Raw genomic sequence first — 15,472 nt, 5'->3', positions numbered from 1 at the left:
TTGACTACACAGAACATAAAATGTGGCACTGCGGTCTCCCAGACAGGATGAACTTCAGAGATAGGCTCTGTATGGTTACTCTGTAAATGAACTCACCACCAGCTCAGCTCATGCTCCAGAGTGTGGAGGTATCGAGTATTGTCCCGGCAGATGCTTGGAGGCTGTTTTACAGGATGCTCCAGGGAGATGCAGAATTCCAGGGGTTGAGATCTGTTTCTCCTGAGCAGTCTACAGTTAAGTCAGATTGTGTCAGAGTCCTTCAGAGAGCCTGGGTGCCATCAATTATTTCAATTTTCTTCAAATACTGTACTTCTTTACCCATCAAATTAGAAGTTTATAAATTAAAATTCTAATGCTATTTCTTTGGTAATTAATGTTTTTCTGTCAAGAGTATATGGTGGGATTTAGGATGAACAGAGTGTTATGGTCCATTTTTATGAAGACTAGGAGCATGAAGACTTTGCTAAAGAAGTATAAGAGAGAGGTTAAGAAAAACAAAAATAAATAGTGCCTCAGTGCACCTGCAAGCATGAGAGCACATAGCTTGAACATTCTCTCAGCAGATAGCAGGCTGACAGATAATTAGGAGAGGAAATTGTGTTACAGCTTAGCTAATTGCTTTTCATCAAGAAATATTAAATATCTCTTCTGACATATGAGGAGAGTGAAGCATGGAACAGAGAACAAACTCCTCCAAGGTGACCCACTAAGTGAGATAAGAATAGACTCCTCATTCCAAATTCTCACACAGACTGACCTGCAAAAATCCATCATGTGTGCAGTCACCTAAGCAAGGCTAAGGACACATTAAGGTCACTGTGGGAAACTAAAGGTTCAAGGGGACTTGAAAGGTAAGTGTGACTGTGACTACTGAGGCATCAGGCTCATGGATTTTTTCAGACATTGCCATGGAAAAGGAGATCTCAAAATAACCATAATTAAAACAAGAGTGGACTATAGTGCACTAGCAAAAGAAATAAATAGAAGCACACAGAACAAATACACTGGAGAGCATGAACTTGTGTTGTGATGACTTAACCTGCTATGGGGAAAAGTGTTTCACTGTCTAAGGCAAACTGCTGCTATGACAGATGTGCTCTGTCTCAAAAAAATAATTTCCCAGGCATAGTCCCCTTCTGAGGAGGATACTGGTATGTGGTCAGTGATGTTGCTAGGTTTTTTCAGCCAGTTGCCAGGAAATTTTGTCTTTCATCTTGTAGAAATGACCACAGCACTGCAGTCACCTGATTTCAGTACTTTTGAAAAGACATTTCACTCCTGAGTAGTTCTTAACTGACCATGCACATACCTCACATCCATTCCAGCCTGCATGTTTTTCTCTAAAGAGAGCTTTATTCAGCATAGTTCTGGTTATACAGGAAAATAAATTCTGTTCTCTGCCACTGCTGAATCTTGGCTTTGGGGACAGCAAGTTGCAGATAATTGGCACAGAATGTGATAGAACAAGCAGTAAAAGCAAGAATACATTCAAGACCAGGATGAAAACGAGAAAGACACAGCAAGCAACAGGCCAGAGAAATACAGAGGGATATGGTGCAGTTTACATCTCTGTGGCTCCTGATTTGTATGAAGACATCTAAAATACATACAGTTCCTCTCTGGTTTTGACAAAATGAGTGTTAGAGGAATGTTAAAGCAACAGTGGATTGTAAAGGAAGGTCCCAGGCTGGACCTTAAAGAGAACAAGGAGAGCAGAATGACAGAGACAAATCAGAATAGTAAATGACTGGGTGAAGCTGGGGCCTCCATCAGCTCACAAGAGAAGGAGATGGGGTTCGCAGTCTCATACTGCTCATCAGATGTGGTGTGCACTGACCTGCAGTTCTGATCTCTTTTTGTAAATGGGTTGCTCAGAGAGATTGGGAACACTTACTGCAGAAAAGGAGTGAGATCATTTATTCCTGCAATGCCATTGCATGACACCACAAGGATAGTGTTCCTGCAGCACAGCCTCTTTGCAATACTATTCTGCTATCAAACACCATAAATCTTTTTGATGAAATTCAAGATATTAAATGTGTGGAGCTTAGCTAGAAATGCACTAGAAGTATATAAATGGGTGGTGTTCCCTGCTTCCTGAGTTCTTTCCTGGGATGCCTGTGTAACCTTTCCTGGTGTCAGTTTTCCTTCAACCTTACGGTATCTTAGCAGTAAAATGAAATATTGTGTAGTGACTTCATTCATTGCCTTTTACCTTTGGGAGTCTCCAGTGAATTTCTCTCAAGTCTAAATATGGCCTTCTTGGGGGATGGATGGAGAACAGGTGTACTAAACCCACCCTATTCTCCTTTACGTGCTTTTTCCTAGAGCTGAAAGTGTTCAGCTTGGAGCTGTATGTCAACATCTCAAACCACGAAAATCTGACAGTCTGGGAATCACACATGCTTCCAGAATAATTGGTTAGCCATGGTGATTATGCATGTGCTGTGGCTGGGAAAGGGACTTACAGGGACAGAATTTGGGAAGTGCAGATGATTTTCTAGGAATCTCTCAAATGCACAGCATTTTGTTTCGGGTAGCAGAGCTGGTGCTGAGAAAGGAAGTAATTTTAATGCAAGCATTGGCTTCTGAGACTGTTCAAATAATCAGTCCAGAACCTTGGCCAATGCATCACTTGAATTACTCTGGCTTTGTCCAAGTGAGTAAGTACACTGTTGAGAATGAGGTCTTACCAAGAAGGATGGAAAAAACCTATTTTAAAGTAGTTCTTTCAACCTCTTTCATTCTTGTGCAAAGCCAAATGTGTTAACATAAATTTATTAGCAAATGTATTAGCCAAATGTATTAGCATAAATATGGACTTTCCATATTGATTCCTTCAGCTTTGCACTGGGCTGAAATAGATACAACTGAAAAGAGTTTTCAGAGAAAATTTCTGCCCCATGGCTACTACTGAGCTTTAGCACTCCTTGCTGTCCAGACTGCACACAGGAAGTTCTCCTGTAAAGGTTGGCATTTTGCTGGTGCTTGGCTCATGCTTGCTTAGCAGGCACCATGAAAGCATGTGGCAGAATTGCAGTTCAGAGGTTGAGGAGTTTGTTTGGGTTCAAATCAGCAGCTAAGCTGGGGCTTAACCAAGACTGTGGGCACCCCTTTAGCTTCCTTTAGTGGCCTACAGGTGTGTGTCATTAACAGGGATATGTGTGAGAGAGTTGGGCTCTTGCAAATGGAAATGGAAATAAATAACTTAAAGTAAATTTTAGCCAAATGTAAAATAACACAACAGAGTTCAGGAAATCCTGCTTAGAGATCATCTGTTTATTTTCTTCTGTAAAAATTAAAGAAGATGCAATGGGTCCTTCAGAGAATTCTCTCATAAATGTAGCTTTAAAATTACTTTCCCTGAACTATCTGAAAGAGGTCTGTACCTTCACAGTGGGCCAGCTCTTGCCTGACTGACAGTGAATAAGCTGTGTGGCTCTGCAGGAGTGGGAAAAGAAGGATGGCTCTAAGCCTTCAAGATCAGCTCAATTTTCAGTATAGATCAGAGAAGCCTGTTCTGATCCTGCTTAGTGGATCACCAGGGCACAGAAGTGACACATGTTTTTAATCTTGAAACTGCACTGACTGTGGGGATGCAGTTTATTTGAGGAGAGGTAGAAAGCCACCACCCTTGTGGTGTTTAGAGGCCTCTAGATAAATTTACCTGTCTAGATAAATAATTTAGCTTGCTAGGTAAAATAATTTAGAGATTTACCTGGAGTAAAACCATCTGCTCATGTCTGATAAGGTCACACACATTTGCCTCATCAATTTGGACAGTATATTTGTTTTGAAGAGCCACACAAAAATTTTCATTTTGAGCCAGCCACATTTAATGAAAGACTTAATTACTTACTTAAAAAATTTTAAATGGGAGCACTCATATTAAGTAATCTTTTGAATGTTAATTTTCAAGTAAACTGAACTGCTATGCAACATTGCAATTGTGCAAAAAGGAAGTTGGTTAAAAATAGCTGTAGCACTATATCTGTAAATAAAAACCATGTGGTTACCACCTCCATGTCCAGCATGACTGTGCCATTTTAGCCACATCATTTCAATGCCAGATGGTCTGTGCAAGCACATGCTTGTGCTGAATGAGGGCTAGAGTCCCAGAGGTAAGGGAATCCCACAGCTGAGGGTGGGAATTCCACTGCAGGAATTTGAGAGGTGTGATTTGTGCAGGGAAAATGCCACTGGGAGAGCAGAGATCGGCGACTGTCAGGGAGTAAAGACAGTCACACAGAGGTGGGGAAGGCAGTGCTCACCTACCACAGGTCTGATTGGGAAAAGGATGACTGAACAGCTTTACCGTCTGTTCCCATGGTAGATCCTCCACATGCCTGAGGTCTTACACAACTTTGGGATGTAAAACTCCGTGTTGAGGTGGCTCAGTATCTCACAAAACAAGACTAGGCTTTGTCCAGCATCAATAGTCACCACACCATTCTCCTCCTCTACAACAAGAGCTAACAGTTATTTCTTGCTTCACAGCACTCTTAAGTAATTGAATTTTTTAGCAGATGCTCACATTCTAGCATCAAGAATGTTCACACACATGTAGAAACAGAGGAAGATAGAATTGTGTTCATTACAGTGTTTGGATTATATGCTCTTTTGATGGGAAAACTATTTGACTTCAGTTTTATTTTCATGTTTCCTTCTCTTATTGCTCACTGTTCAGGACATGCCAAAGCCACCACACTGTTTAAAATACTAAAGTCTTGCATGTCATATCTAATGATCTAGTTAATAATCTAACAAATAGACAATTAAAAAACTCTACTGTACACATTTGTGTTAAGGAGATAGAAATTGCAAGCACCATCATTTTCATTTTTTGTTTTGTCTGAACTGAAAGCATTCCACCTTCTCCCTCCTCTTTAAACACCAAAGGAAAAAAACCACATCTCATCGTGTACCTCAAAAGTCCCAATACCAGAGAGTAAGGGAAGTTAGCTTCTGGTCAAAAGCAGCTTAAAAGATTTATGTCATCAAATACATAAAGAGGGATCTTGGGGCAAGAAAATGATGGGTTGTAAGAAAATGTTGGTTGTAAGAAAGTGTTAACACATTTATTATAGCTCTGGGGAAAGGTGTGCTTTACATTCTTATCAGACCAGCTGTTAAACTGCAAAGCACTAAATTTTGCAACCGGTTTTGAGTATCCAGACAGAGTCACATGACTGACGCAATACTGAGTTGATCAGATATATTTTTAACTATCAAAGGCCTTGTTATATTAGACACAAAACTGAGGAGTGTGGTCATTATGTGGTCATTACGCACAACAGTGGAATTTCGGCTTGTATTAATTTCATTGTCAAAGATACAGCTGTTGTAGGAAATATTTTGAATTTTTAGTACCATCTGGTGTGCTGAAAGAAGAAGAATTGCTTTAAACTTGGCATAAATCCATTTTCTAAGTGGGTAATACTGATGCTTTAAGAAAGGAGCTGTCAGAGCAGTAGATGAGACGAGTTGTTTATTGGGGGCTGTTTTCATTGCTCTATTGCACTACAAACCCTACCCCACCTCAATTAAAACAAACATGTTTATGACTCTTACAGGGTCCTCAGAATGACTTGTCATTGCTAACTGAATTTGCATTATCAAGCCTTTTTTTCCAGGGTACAGCATTTAGCTATCTTGGGAAATGACAGACATGGGGATTGCAGAAGGCAGAAAATGGAGAAAGCTGAGACCTTACACTGGTGCAGTTTTTGCAGCCTTCCTGTGACAGGAACTTGATGGTCCCTCTGTAGTGCCTGTACCTCTATTTGCCTCTACACACTGTCAAGACAAGCAAAAATCTTACCTCTTTAACCTCCTTTTGCTGTGCAGATAACTGATAGTGAGATTTACCTTTGCCATACGTAGTTCTATCAGAGAGAAATAACTGAGCATCTGTAGGAATGTTAGATGTGTGTCTCTGTGTAACATCTCCTGCCCAGAGGAGTCTCCAATGGGGATGACTTGGCTCAGAGGAAGAGCAGCAGCTCCGACGCAATAGCACATTTCCTCATGGGAGCCCTGAACTCTTCATTCACAGATTCCCCAGGGTAACTAGGAACATTGAGACAATATTATAACCACAGAAACTGAAGGCAACAAAAGTTAAGCAATTTGTTCCAGAGAAAAAAAATGAGATGAAAAGTCCTATGCACAAATATTTTCATACAGTCCTCAAAAGTCCTTTTGAGCAAAACACAGACCTGTGTTTCCAGGTGATTAAATCTCTAGAGTGACATTATAAACGTCAGTTCAGTAAGGGAGATTTGGCAGCTGCAGACTGTCAGTGTTGCATAAATCCTACAGAGTTTTGGGGAAAGTTGCTATAAACTCATGGAGATCAGGAGCCATGTGCATGTATGCTGCAGCTCCATTGTGGGCTGCATGTCTGTCTGTCCTGGGGGACACTCAGAAGTCGTGTCACCCAGAGCAAGGGGAGTTACTGAGATCTGGCTGCTTCTCTGTAAAAAAAACAAACCTCAAAACAAAACAAAACTACACCAAACAAAACCAAACCCCAATCCAATTAGCTTTTTTTTTGAGAATCATGCAAAAATTAAGTTTTCTTTCTTGCTTACCATAAACAACTAGTTTTGTATAATATCACCTTGTTGCACCATTAATCTTGCCAAAATATTACTTTATTTTTTTTTTTCTGAAATGCTACAAGAACCTGTTAGCATCATCTCTTGGCATTCCACAAAAGATTCTTTGTGCAGACAACTGGTTTCCTGAGACCAGACTTAACATCCTGCCTCTCTGTGGGATACTTTCTCCTTCACCAATACTGGGCTGTAATTTAACTTTATTGAGTCTACAGTTCAGAAGAGCTTCAACACTTAATGGTAAGCATATATTTTATTTTCATTTCTATTCTCCTCATTTACCAAGCTATACTTTGGAAACACATCCTTTTCACACAAATTGCTACAGTGGGGGCAGAGATGTTTTGAATACCACTTCTAATAAGCATTAGACCTGGATGTTCTTTGTCTCAGTGTTCAGTAATTTTTTAAAGACTACCCAAATGAGAGCTCACCACACCACAGAGTGGAAACCAAGGCCCCAAAAACAGGGCTGAGGCTCATCATAATTATCTCTCCTTGGAACAATATTTTGTCTTGCTCTGGCATTTTGTAGCAGCAGGAGACCATTTTGTGATGATATGCCCTTCCACCAGCATTATCACTTAATTCCTTTTTTTTTGAAGGTTTTTATAGGGATTGGGAGCAGCTGTTTTCCATCACTCCCTTCTTATTAGAATTTCTAAGAATCCTGACTAATTTAAAGCCTATTTCAACTGCTTCTTAAGGAGATTGAACATTTTGGCCTGGTTTCACAATAGCATTTGAAACATTGTGTGCAGTATTACGAATTTCCTTTTGTTGTTTTTGTGCAAATATATTCATAAATGTATTGCTAGTGGAGACCTTTGTCTTATTCTGAGTGGCTTAATTTTTCTTTCTTCTTTCCCATCTTTTAATTTATTAAAATATGTCTTATTTGTAAAAAAAACCCCATTTATTGGGGGAATAAATTTAAGCTCTGAGAGGACTGTTATATACCTAATGCTGGAGATTGAGTAAAACTAAAAAGCGGGTCAGTCACAGTTACTTGCAGGACCTTCTATGGTTTTTCTCCAGCTGGCTGACTGAGTTTTCAGGGATTTAACCTGAAGAAATTCTTAGGGGAAACTGTTTCTACTTCAGCAAATAGTGATTTAGCTATCCTGTGAAGGATTTAAATACCCTTTTTGTGTTACTTCCCTGCCGAAGATATTTTGATCTCTCCCCACTTGAAAATTGTTGTGGTTCTCTTGGTTGCTGCAGCTGAAATGGAGGAATTGTGTCTCAGGGCTACCATCTCCCAGGACCTGAACTTGAGCCTGTGGGCAGTGTTCTGAAAACCTCCTCCTGTTATTCTTGAAGCAAAAGAAGACGGGCACAGCACAGTGAGAGAGATTGCCATAGGCAGAGAGCAAAGCTGCATTGAGTCAAAGCTGCTGGGGAAGGCTGGGGAAGGCTGTACTGATTCTACACTTCTGGTGGCTTTTCAAGCATACACTGCTAGACTCCAGGCAAACCAGAGGGTTTGTGACACCAAGAACATAGCTCTGGTGTTATGGGGATGGAAGGGCAGAGGATGGTGCCTTGAAGACCAGAAAGGCTGTGGCTGAGTGAAAGTGTCAAAGAAAAATCTTAGCAAGTGCTGAAGATAAGATCCTAGAAAGCTAGTTGCCTGAAAGCAGGGACATAAATCCTAAAAGATGCCTGCCTGTGGGTCACAAGCATTTCTAAAATGTCTTTGTTTCAAATGGCAAGTAACTGTCCTTAAAAAAACCCCAAACAAATAAATAAAATATATTGTTATTATGTTGATTTCCTGCAGGTAATTTTAGGGGTAAGGAAAGTACTTTCCCTGTGGAATCTAAAGACTTCTGGTTTGGTCCTCTTTTGGTTTCTTAACCTCATGCCATAGATATGTTTCGACAGATGTAAATTCTCTTCTCCAGAAATCCTCCTGATTGCTTAGCATGGCCTGACCTTGTTCTCCCATAAAGTCTTTTGATGCATTCTCCCCAAGACCTTAAGAAGATGGTTTTTAAGCTAGTAGGCTCCTGAACTGAGTGAATTCTTCCTGAACTGAGGAGCAAGTTCACTCCTAGAATGCCTGGAAAAAATAATTCACAGAAGTGTTTCAAATACCGTGTTTTTTGTAATGAATGACATTTCTGCTATTATTTACTGTGGTTTCAAGGCAATGGGAGTTTACAGCAATAACAATGAAATTAATATCTAACTGTTAGATAAAATGGAGAAATAGCTTAATTATTAATTAGATTATATGAAAGAGCTTGTATGCCTTAACCTAGTTGTCTTCTATTGTAAAAATGCTGTATATTGCATAACCCTTCTAACAGTTTATTGGGGGAAAAGGGTGAATTAAGGATAGAACAGTTTTCTTCTTAGATTACTGTAAAGGTTATACACAACCACCACAAGATTCTTGTTTTAAATACTGTTTATGGTTTCCCTGAGTGATTCATATGTTTGGTAACTTCTTAGTTTTACGCAGGGTATCTAATCAGTCCCACACAGCAAATGTATTATACGGAGAATACAAATTGTCTCCAAAATAGGAATAGGACCATGGGACTTGAGGTTCTGTATCCTTGTTGGACACATTTGGAGTTTCTAACTCTCAGTGATATAATTTCTGCTTGACTTTTCTCCCCTAATAGGAGTCTATCTATTTTTTAAAGTGAATGCCCCATATGTCTCGGTGTTACTACAACGCTTTCATTTTCGCATTGGATTGCTCTCCCATTTTCACACTCCTGTGGAAGTTCCCCTAATAGTCACAGAAATGTGTAATACTCAATTTAACAATACATTTCCAAACCCGTCTTGTTAAAATAGGTCAGAAATCTACTAAATTAAGACTGATATTTTTCCCTTTTCAAAAGGGAGAATGTGACCCTTGAGGACGTTAACACATTTGTAGCTAGGAGGTTCCAGGGAAAAATCTGCAGTAGGACTTTATTTTCAACATTGAAGGAGTTCAATGAAAAATCCATTCCCATATGGCCAGTAAGAAAATTCAGAACTATAATGTTATTACATCTATGCTGTACAACATTTCCTTATCTAACCCAATTTCACCCTCAGGTAGTGAGTTGATTCAGATGTCTAAAGTGACCGGTGAAACTCACTTGCTTAGAAAATCCCAGTCTTAGTTTTAATGGGCAGTCTACAAAGTTGTAGCGAGGAATGGATGATTTTTGGAAGTCACAATTCAGGTTTCCTTGTGAAGCAAATACACAGGTACAATACAGAAACTGGTGTCCATAAACATGTACCTACTCCAGACAATTACCTTATTTTGATTTCACTTACTTAGTTGTAACAACAGGAGTTCTTCGTTTTTACAGCAGAGTAAAAGTGTTGAAGAGCCTGGTGCAATGATGAGACCAAAGGGAGAAGCCTACAAGAGGCACAAGAGACACAGCATGGCTCAATTTGCTGGTTCAAAATGAAGTTGAAGAGACCCTAATGGTGAGTGAAGGGCAGAGAATGGAAGTTCACTGAGCAGGCAGAACTTTTGATTGACTGATACTTCACTTAACTGAGCAAATGAATTGAGTCTTTAATAAAACAGTTGTGTTTCTGATAAAACCATTCTCTAGTAATTTAGTTAAACTATGTTAGTTAGAAGTTAATCCACAGTTACTTGATTCCACAGTTTGCAGCAGGGATATGGTTCAGCTCCAGGTGGGTGCTGGTGGAGTGATACAGGCAGCAAAAGGGACTGGTGGGGGCACAGCAAACACTGTGAGGTTTGTCCTTGCTGTCGTAACACACTCTCTGCTCCTTCCAGCCTTTGGCAGCCAAGGCTGTTAGACCATATTTATAATGCATGGTAAACTTTATTTGTCTATCTAGGTAGCTTGGGATTTTCTGCTGCTAAAAACAAAGAGGGACCATAGATGCAGGGCTAAGTTACTAACAGGATGTTTATTCTCCCTCCATCTTGTTTTACTTTGCTATCAAAACATATTTTGTTTCTGCTAATGTAGAAAATTAAGCCGCAGTAATCTAAAGCCATTTACCCTGAATGAAACCATTCACATGCAGCTTGAATATGCTACAACTTACATAAATTGACTTCACACCTTTAGCTGATTGATTTATTTAACTTTCCCAAGTGACCCTGTGTAGGCAATCCAAAACGTAATTAGTAAAATAAGGACTGCCCTGCAAGCTGTATCTCTTACAGCTTCTCTCAGCCCCATCCTGCACTTTTTCATTACTGTGCAGATGTAAATTCTTGCTAGGGGCCTGAGGCCAGCTTTAGCTCACTGCTTGGACAACACTTTGGACCCAGCCTTTTTCTCACTGCCATAGGATCTTGCTTCCAGCCCTGTTCCTGCAGCACTCAGTCCTCCCACACAGGCAGATTTATGGGGTCAGGGCTTCTGGGGTGGAACGCCAGGGTGTCTTCCTACAATACCCACCCACCCCTATTGTTTTTCTTTCTCTTTCTAACAAATTTTTCTGCTTCTTTATGGTGTTATGTTAATTTAGTATTTTTCCTGGAACCTTTTCCAACAAGGGCTCTCTAAAATACATTTCCTACGAACACAGCATAAAACAAAGCCCTGATGTAGGAAATCTATGAGTGCCCCCTCTCGTCTGCTTTCCAGTGAAACAGCTCTGACATCTTTTCCATGGAGGGAGAGTAGAGAAACAATAATTTGGCTCAATCAGTCCATTTGCATTTCTTTACAGACTGAAATGGAATAAAATAGAGAAGTTCACAGCATGATAAATGTGGATGCCTGCACATACTTGCAGACTGAAAGGCTGGGCTGTCCCTTTTCAGTGTGAAGGAGATTCAAAAGGCACGTGTAATATTAGTTTTTCTGCCTACTCCACATTCCTCAGCTTTTTCTCTGCAGACGAAGAAATGCTTTTGGTATTGCTTTGATCAGAAAGATCACAGATGATAAAATATTCCCTTTTTTCTCAGCCCTGCTTGAACCTTGGGATTCGCTTTTCCTTGAAACAGGATCTTCAAAATGTATGCACCACAACATGAAGTCTGATTTTCCAGCTAGTCAGACCCATACATATTAACATTCTTACAGCCCCTCTAGAATAATATAGGGGGAAAAAAAATAAATCTATCCTTCTGAAATGTCCTAGGTGATGAGAATGGAAGTGGCAAATGAAGGCCACAAGAACTAGGAGGAGAATGGATCCCCTGTGATTACTATAGCTGGGCTGTCATCTTCAGAGCCAAGTCTGCAGGGCAGAGCTCTGTCAGGGCACTGTGCTGCAGGATGCCTCTGGACAGAGAAGGCCGTGGGGTAGGACCCACTGGGAGGTGGATTTGCGCAATCTTCATGCTTGAGAACAGCTTCTGGCTGGGGAATCATCAGCTCCTTGCAGTTAGATTAATATGGAGGGCTTGAATACAAAACCCTAATCTGAAGGTTTAAATATTTCCCCCCAAAACCCCTGAATTTTTTTTTTATCATTAATTGAAAGTCTGCAACACAACGTGATTTTTGTTCTCTCTTTGCCTTGTTTTCATCCTCCTGCACAGCTTTTTGTTTGCTGGTTGGAAAGTGACCCCTGGAGACAAAGTTAATCTTATTTCAGGAACTGTGCCCACAAAACTGGGAGATGGCTGTTGAGTTCTGGATAATATTACATTGCTAAAAAACTGCAATGCAGCACTGAAGTCTGTGTGAAGGCACTGCTTGGGAGGAGGGCCACACTAACAGTAACAGGGAGGGAATAGAGGCTCTGATTTACCCAGGTAACATGCAAGTCCAATGCTCTGTTTTCACTCTAGCACATCTAGATGTCAGGACTTATTTTTACTATCTAATCAATATGGTGCTGTGGCTGGCCTAATTAGCTCCAGTTCTTTAATTAGGCCAGCCAGGATGCTATGCTGATGTGACCAGGCTGTGTTGGGACTTCAGCAAATGTCTGTGCACATCTTTGCACTGCACAGACCTGTCAGTTTGACGGGATTTGAGAGGCCACCCTGCACTGTGAGGGATGTGGACATTGCACTCGTGGTGTTTGTTTGTTGTTCAGCTCTTGCTGAACCCCCAGGCTTGGTCTAACTGAGCAGCTTATGTGCTTTGTTCGTGCTGGAGTTCTCTCCTGGGGAAGTGAATGATCCTGTAGCAATTGGCAGGACCAAAACATATTGCAGGGCTTTGCCTTAGTAATCTCCAAATAATTGACTCCTCAGTCACAGTTTCTGTCTCCTGGGTGGGTTCCACTGAGGAGAGAGTTCATGTCTCACTCTTATTACAACTGAGTTTAAAATCAGTCATCTATGAAAGGTGAGTCCACAAGAAATGGAGTTTGATGAGTTCCAGAGGCTTGAGAGAGGACACCTCTCCTGGGCCCACAGGATGGGCTGACACCAGCCTCCTCCTCCTCCACCTTGTCCACATCACCCAGTGAGGTGATTTCACTTGTCTCTAATCTAGTCCAGTTTTTTTTCAATGCTAACATTGTTTTTTTAAATTTTCTTTGCAGCTTTGCAATATTTACACTTTCCTAGGGTACTCTTCCCAGATGAGACTGCACTGTATTGCCTCGGATCTCTGCCAAAAAGAATTAGAGATGTTTCAAAGGAAATGTGCAGAAACCATGTGGCTGAAACAGAATAAATTATGCTTAAAATGAAGGAAATGTCCTAATAAGTGAGAAATGCACAAATTTCTCTGAGAGCTTTTTTCCCTGCCTCTACCACCTGTGTTTATTTTTGGGTTTTTTTTACTTTACTGTGTGGTACAGCAGATGGTTCTTTCACATGAAAAAGTCTGCAGTGAGGCCAGGGTGGGAGAGGATTTTTAGAATTTCTGAAATTTTCTAACTTCAGAGTACTTTATTAAAATTTGCAGATGTTTTTCTTTGTACAACCAGAAAACATGGTTCTGGAGCAGCTCTTAGAATTGCAAGTCCTCCCTGACAAACTACAGACCCAGTCATCAAGCAGAGCCTTATGTATTGGCAGAAGGGTCATCACCTTGAATCAGCAGAGTGAAATGAGTTCCTGAACTCACCTGGATGGCACATCTCATTCTCCATCTGCAACAGGCTGTAAGAGACTGAAATATTAAGGGTTATAATGACTCAAATGATTGACCTTTGCAAAAGCAGGAGAGATTTGCTGACAACGTGAGAGGTAACAGCCCAAGTGCAGGGGGTATGAGCACCCACCACCAAAGGCTGCACGATGCAGTTTGAGCCAGGTAAGGAAAGAAGCAGATCCTTCCTGGAGGGATAGTGCTTTTACCATGCCGATGTTCTCCATTGCACAACTGGCTTAGAGGTTAAAACTCCCCTCTGGGGAAGTATCAGGGCATTCCCACGTAGACCTAGACCCTCTGATGGGGCATAACTGGCTTGACTACACTGGTGCGAGAGGCAGCTCTCATGTCATGTCATGTCTCAAAGACCCCCAAAGTGCCCCCAGACTCATTTCTGAGGCCTTCAACCAGAGGACTGAATGTGATGCACCGTGTTGCATCAGATGGTATAAAACTCTCTACCCTTGCCCAGTGAGGGTACCTGGACATTCCATAAACATAAACTTATATAAACCCATTGAACTCCTGTGTTTTGTGGGCTTTCCCCACTCCTGTTGGATCAATACTGGGACCATCATTTCTACCTACAGAATTTGAAATTGCAGCAATCTCATTGCTGGGTCCACAGGTGGTGATATCTTTGGACTCTTATCTTCTTTTTCTCTTCCTTTCTTTTCCCTATAAATTTTCTTCGGTGTTATTTTTTATGCTTTTAAATCTCTGTATTTCTACAGATAATAAGCAAAATGGCTAAATACCTCTTTTCCATTTCAATCAAATCATTCTGAAATAAAGCTGCTGATCATTTCTCTCTAATCTACCCCAAAGGATCTATTATGAACAAGGACCTCAGTTACCCCTACTTCAGGGCAGGTTGTAGTACACACTGCGTTCAGAGAGGAACATTACTCATTTTTGGTCTTTCTGTAGCTGCATCCCGGGAGAAAATGCAAACTTGAGTGATGTCTCGTCTCCTTGCTTTCCAATGAGCTTTTCCCTTACTTAGCAATGACCATAGCCTGCACATATATGTACTCCAACAGTGCAAAATACTTCTGGTCAGCTATTTTTAGACTTTTCCTTTCTTAACTCTACTTGAGAAGCCTGGCCCAAAGCTTCAGAAAACCTGATTCAACAGAAGATGCCAGATTTTTACACCTTCCTTGCCAAACCACGGCTACGAATCAAATCTGATGGTATCACCATGCCATTCTGGAGAAAAGGCATTTCCACCCATTTCAGTCAGGAAAATACTCTTTAGATTAAAGTTTATCTGAAGAGGAGGAAGGTATTTTTCTACACATTTCTACTCTCTAATGGATTTTCTTCTATGTTTGGCTTATTTAATTTATCATATGCTCATACTATCAAAGCTCAGGGTCCCTGAACCATGAGAGTCACAGTAATAACATTCATGAGATGAGGTCATCTGCCCTGTTATGGAAGAAAGCTGTAATTCCACTGGAATTTCATTGTAATTTAGCATGCATTCGTGTCTGCTTATTTGAAAGTTTTTCTGGATAATGAATTGCATCCCTTAGGCATTCCATAATAGTTCTTATTTTTGTAACATTATATCTTCTATGCATTTCTAATACCCAAAAAGTCCATGTCAAGCAAAGTGATCAAAACTGAATGTAGTTTTCTCAGTGTAATTTAGCCCAAATTTGAATTCCTTTCTAGCTATGTATTTTAATTATGCAAACTAGGCACTCAAAGTGATTTTGTCATGTTAACAGAAAGGACAACTGATTTTCCCAATGTGAAAAAATGCAAATCTCTTCAGCCTTTGCTTGGTTCCCAGACTTACTATATTTTGATGCATCTTAGAACTCT

This window comes from Zosterops lateralis, assembly GCF_965231275.1.
Source record: "Zosterops lateralis genome assembly, chromosome: 4".
NCBI classification, from domain to species: Eukaryota; Metazoa; Chordata; class Aves; order Passeriformes; family Zosteropidae; genus Zosterops; species Zosterops lateralis.
This window is presented reverse-complemented; position numbering follows the sequence as displayed.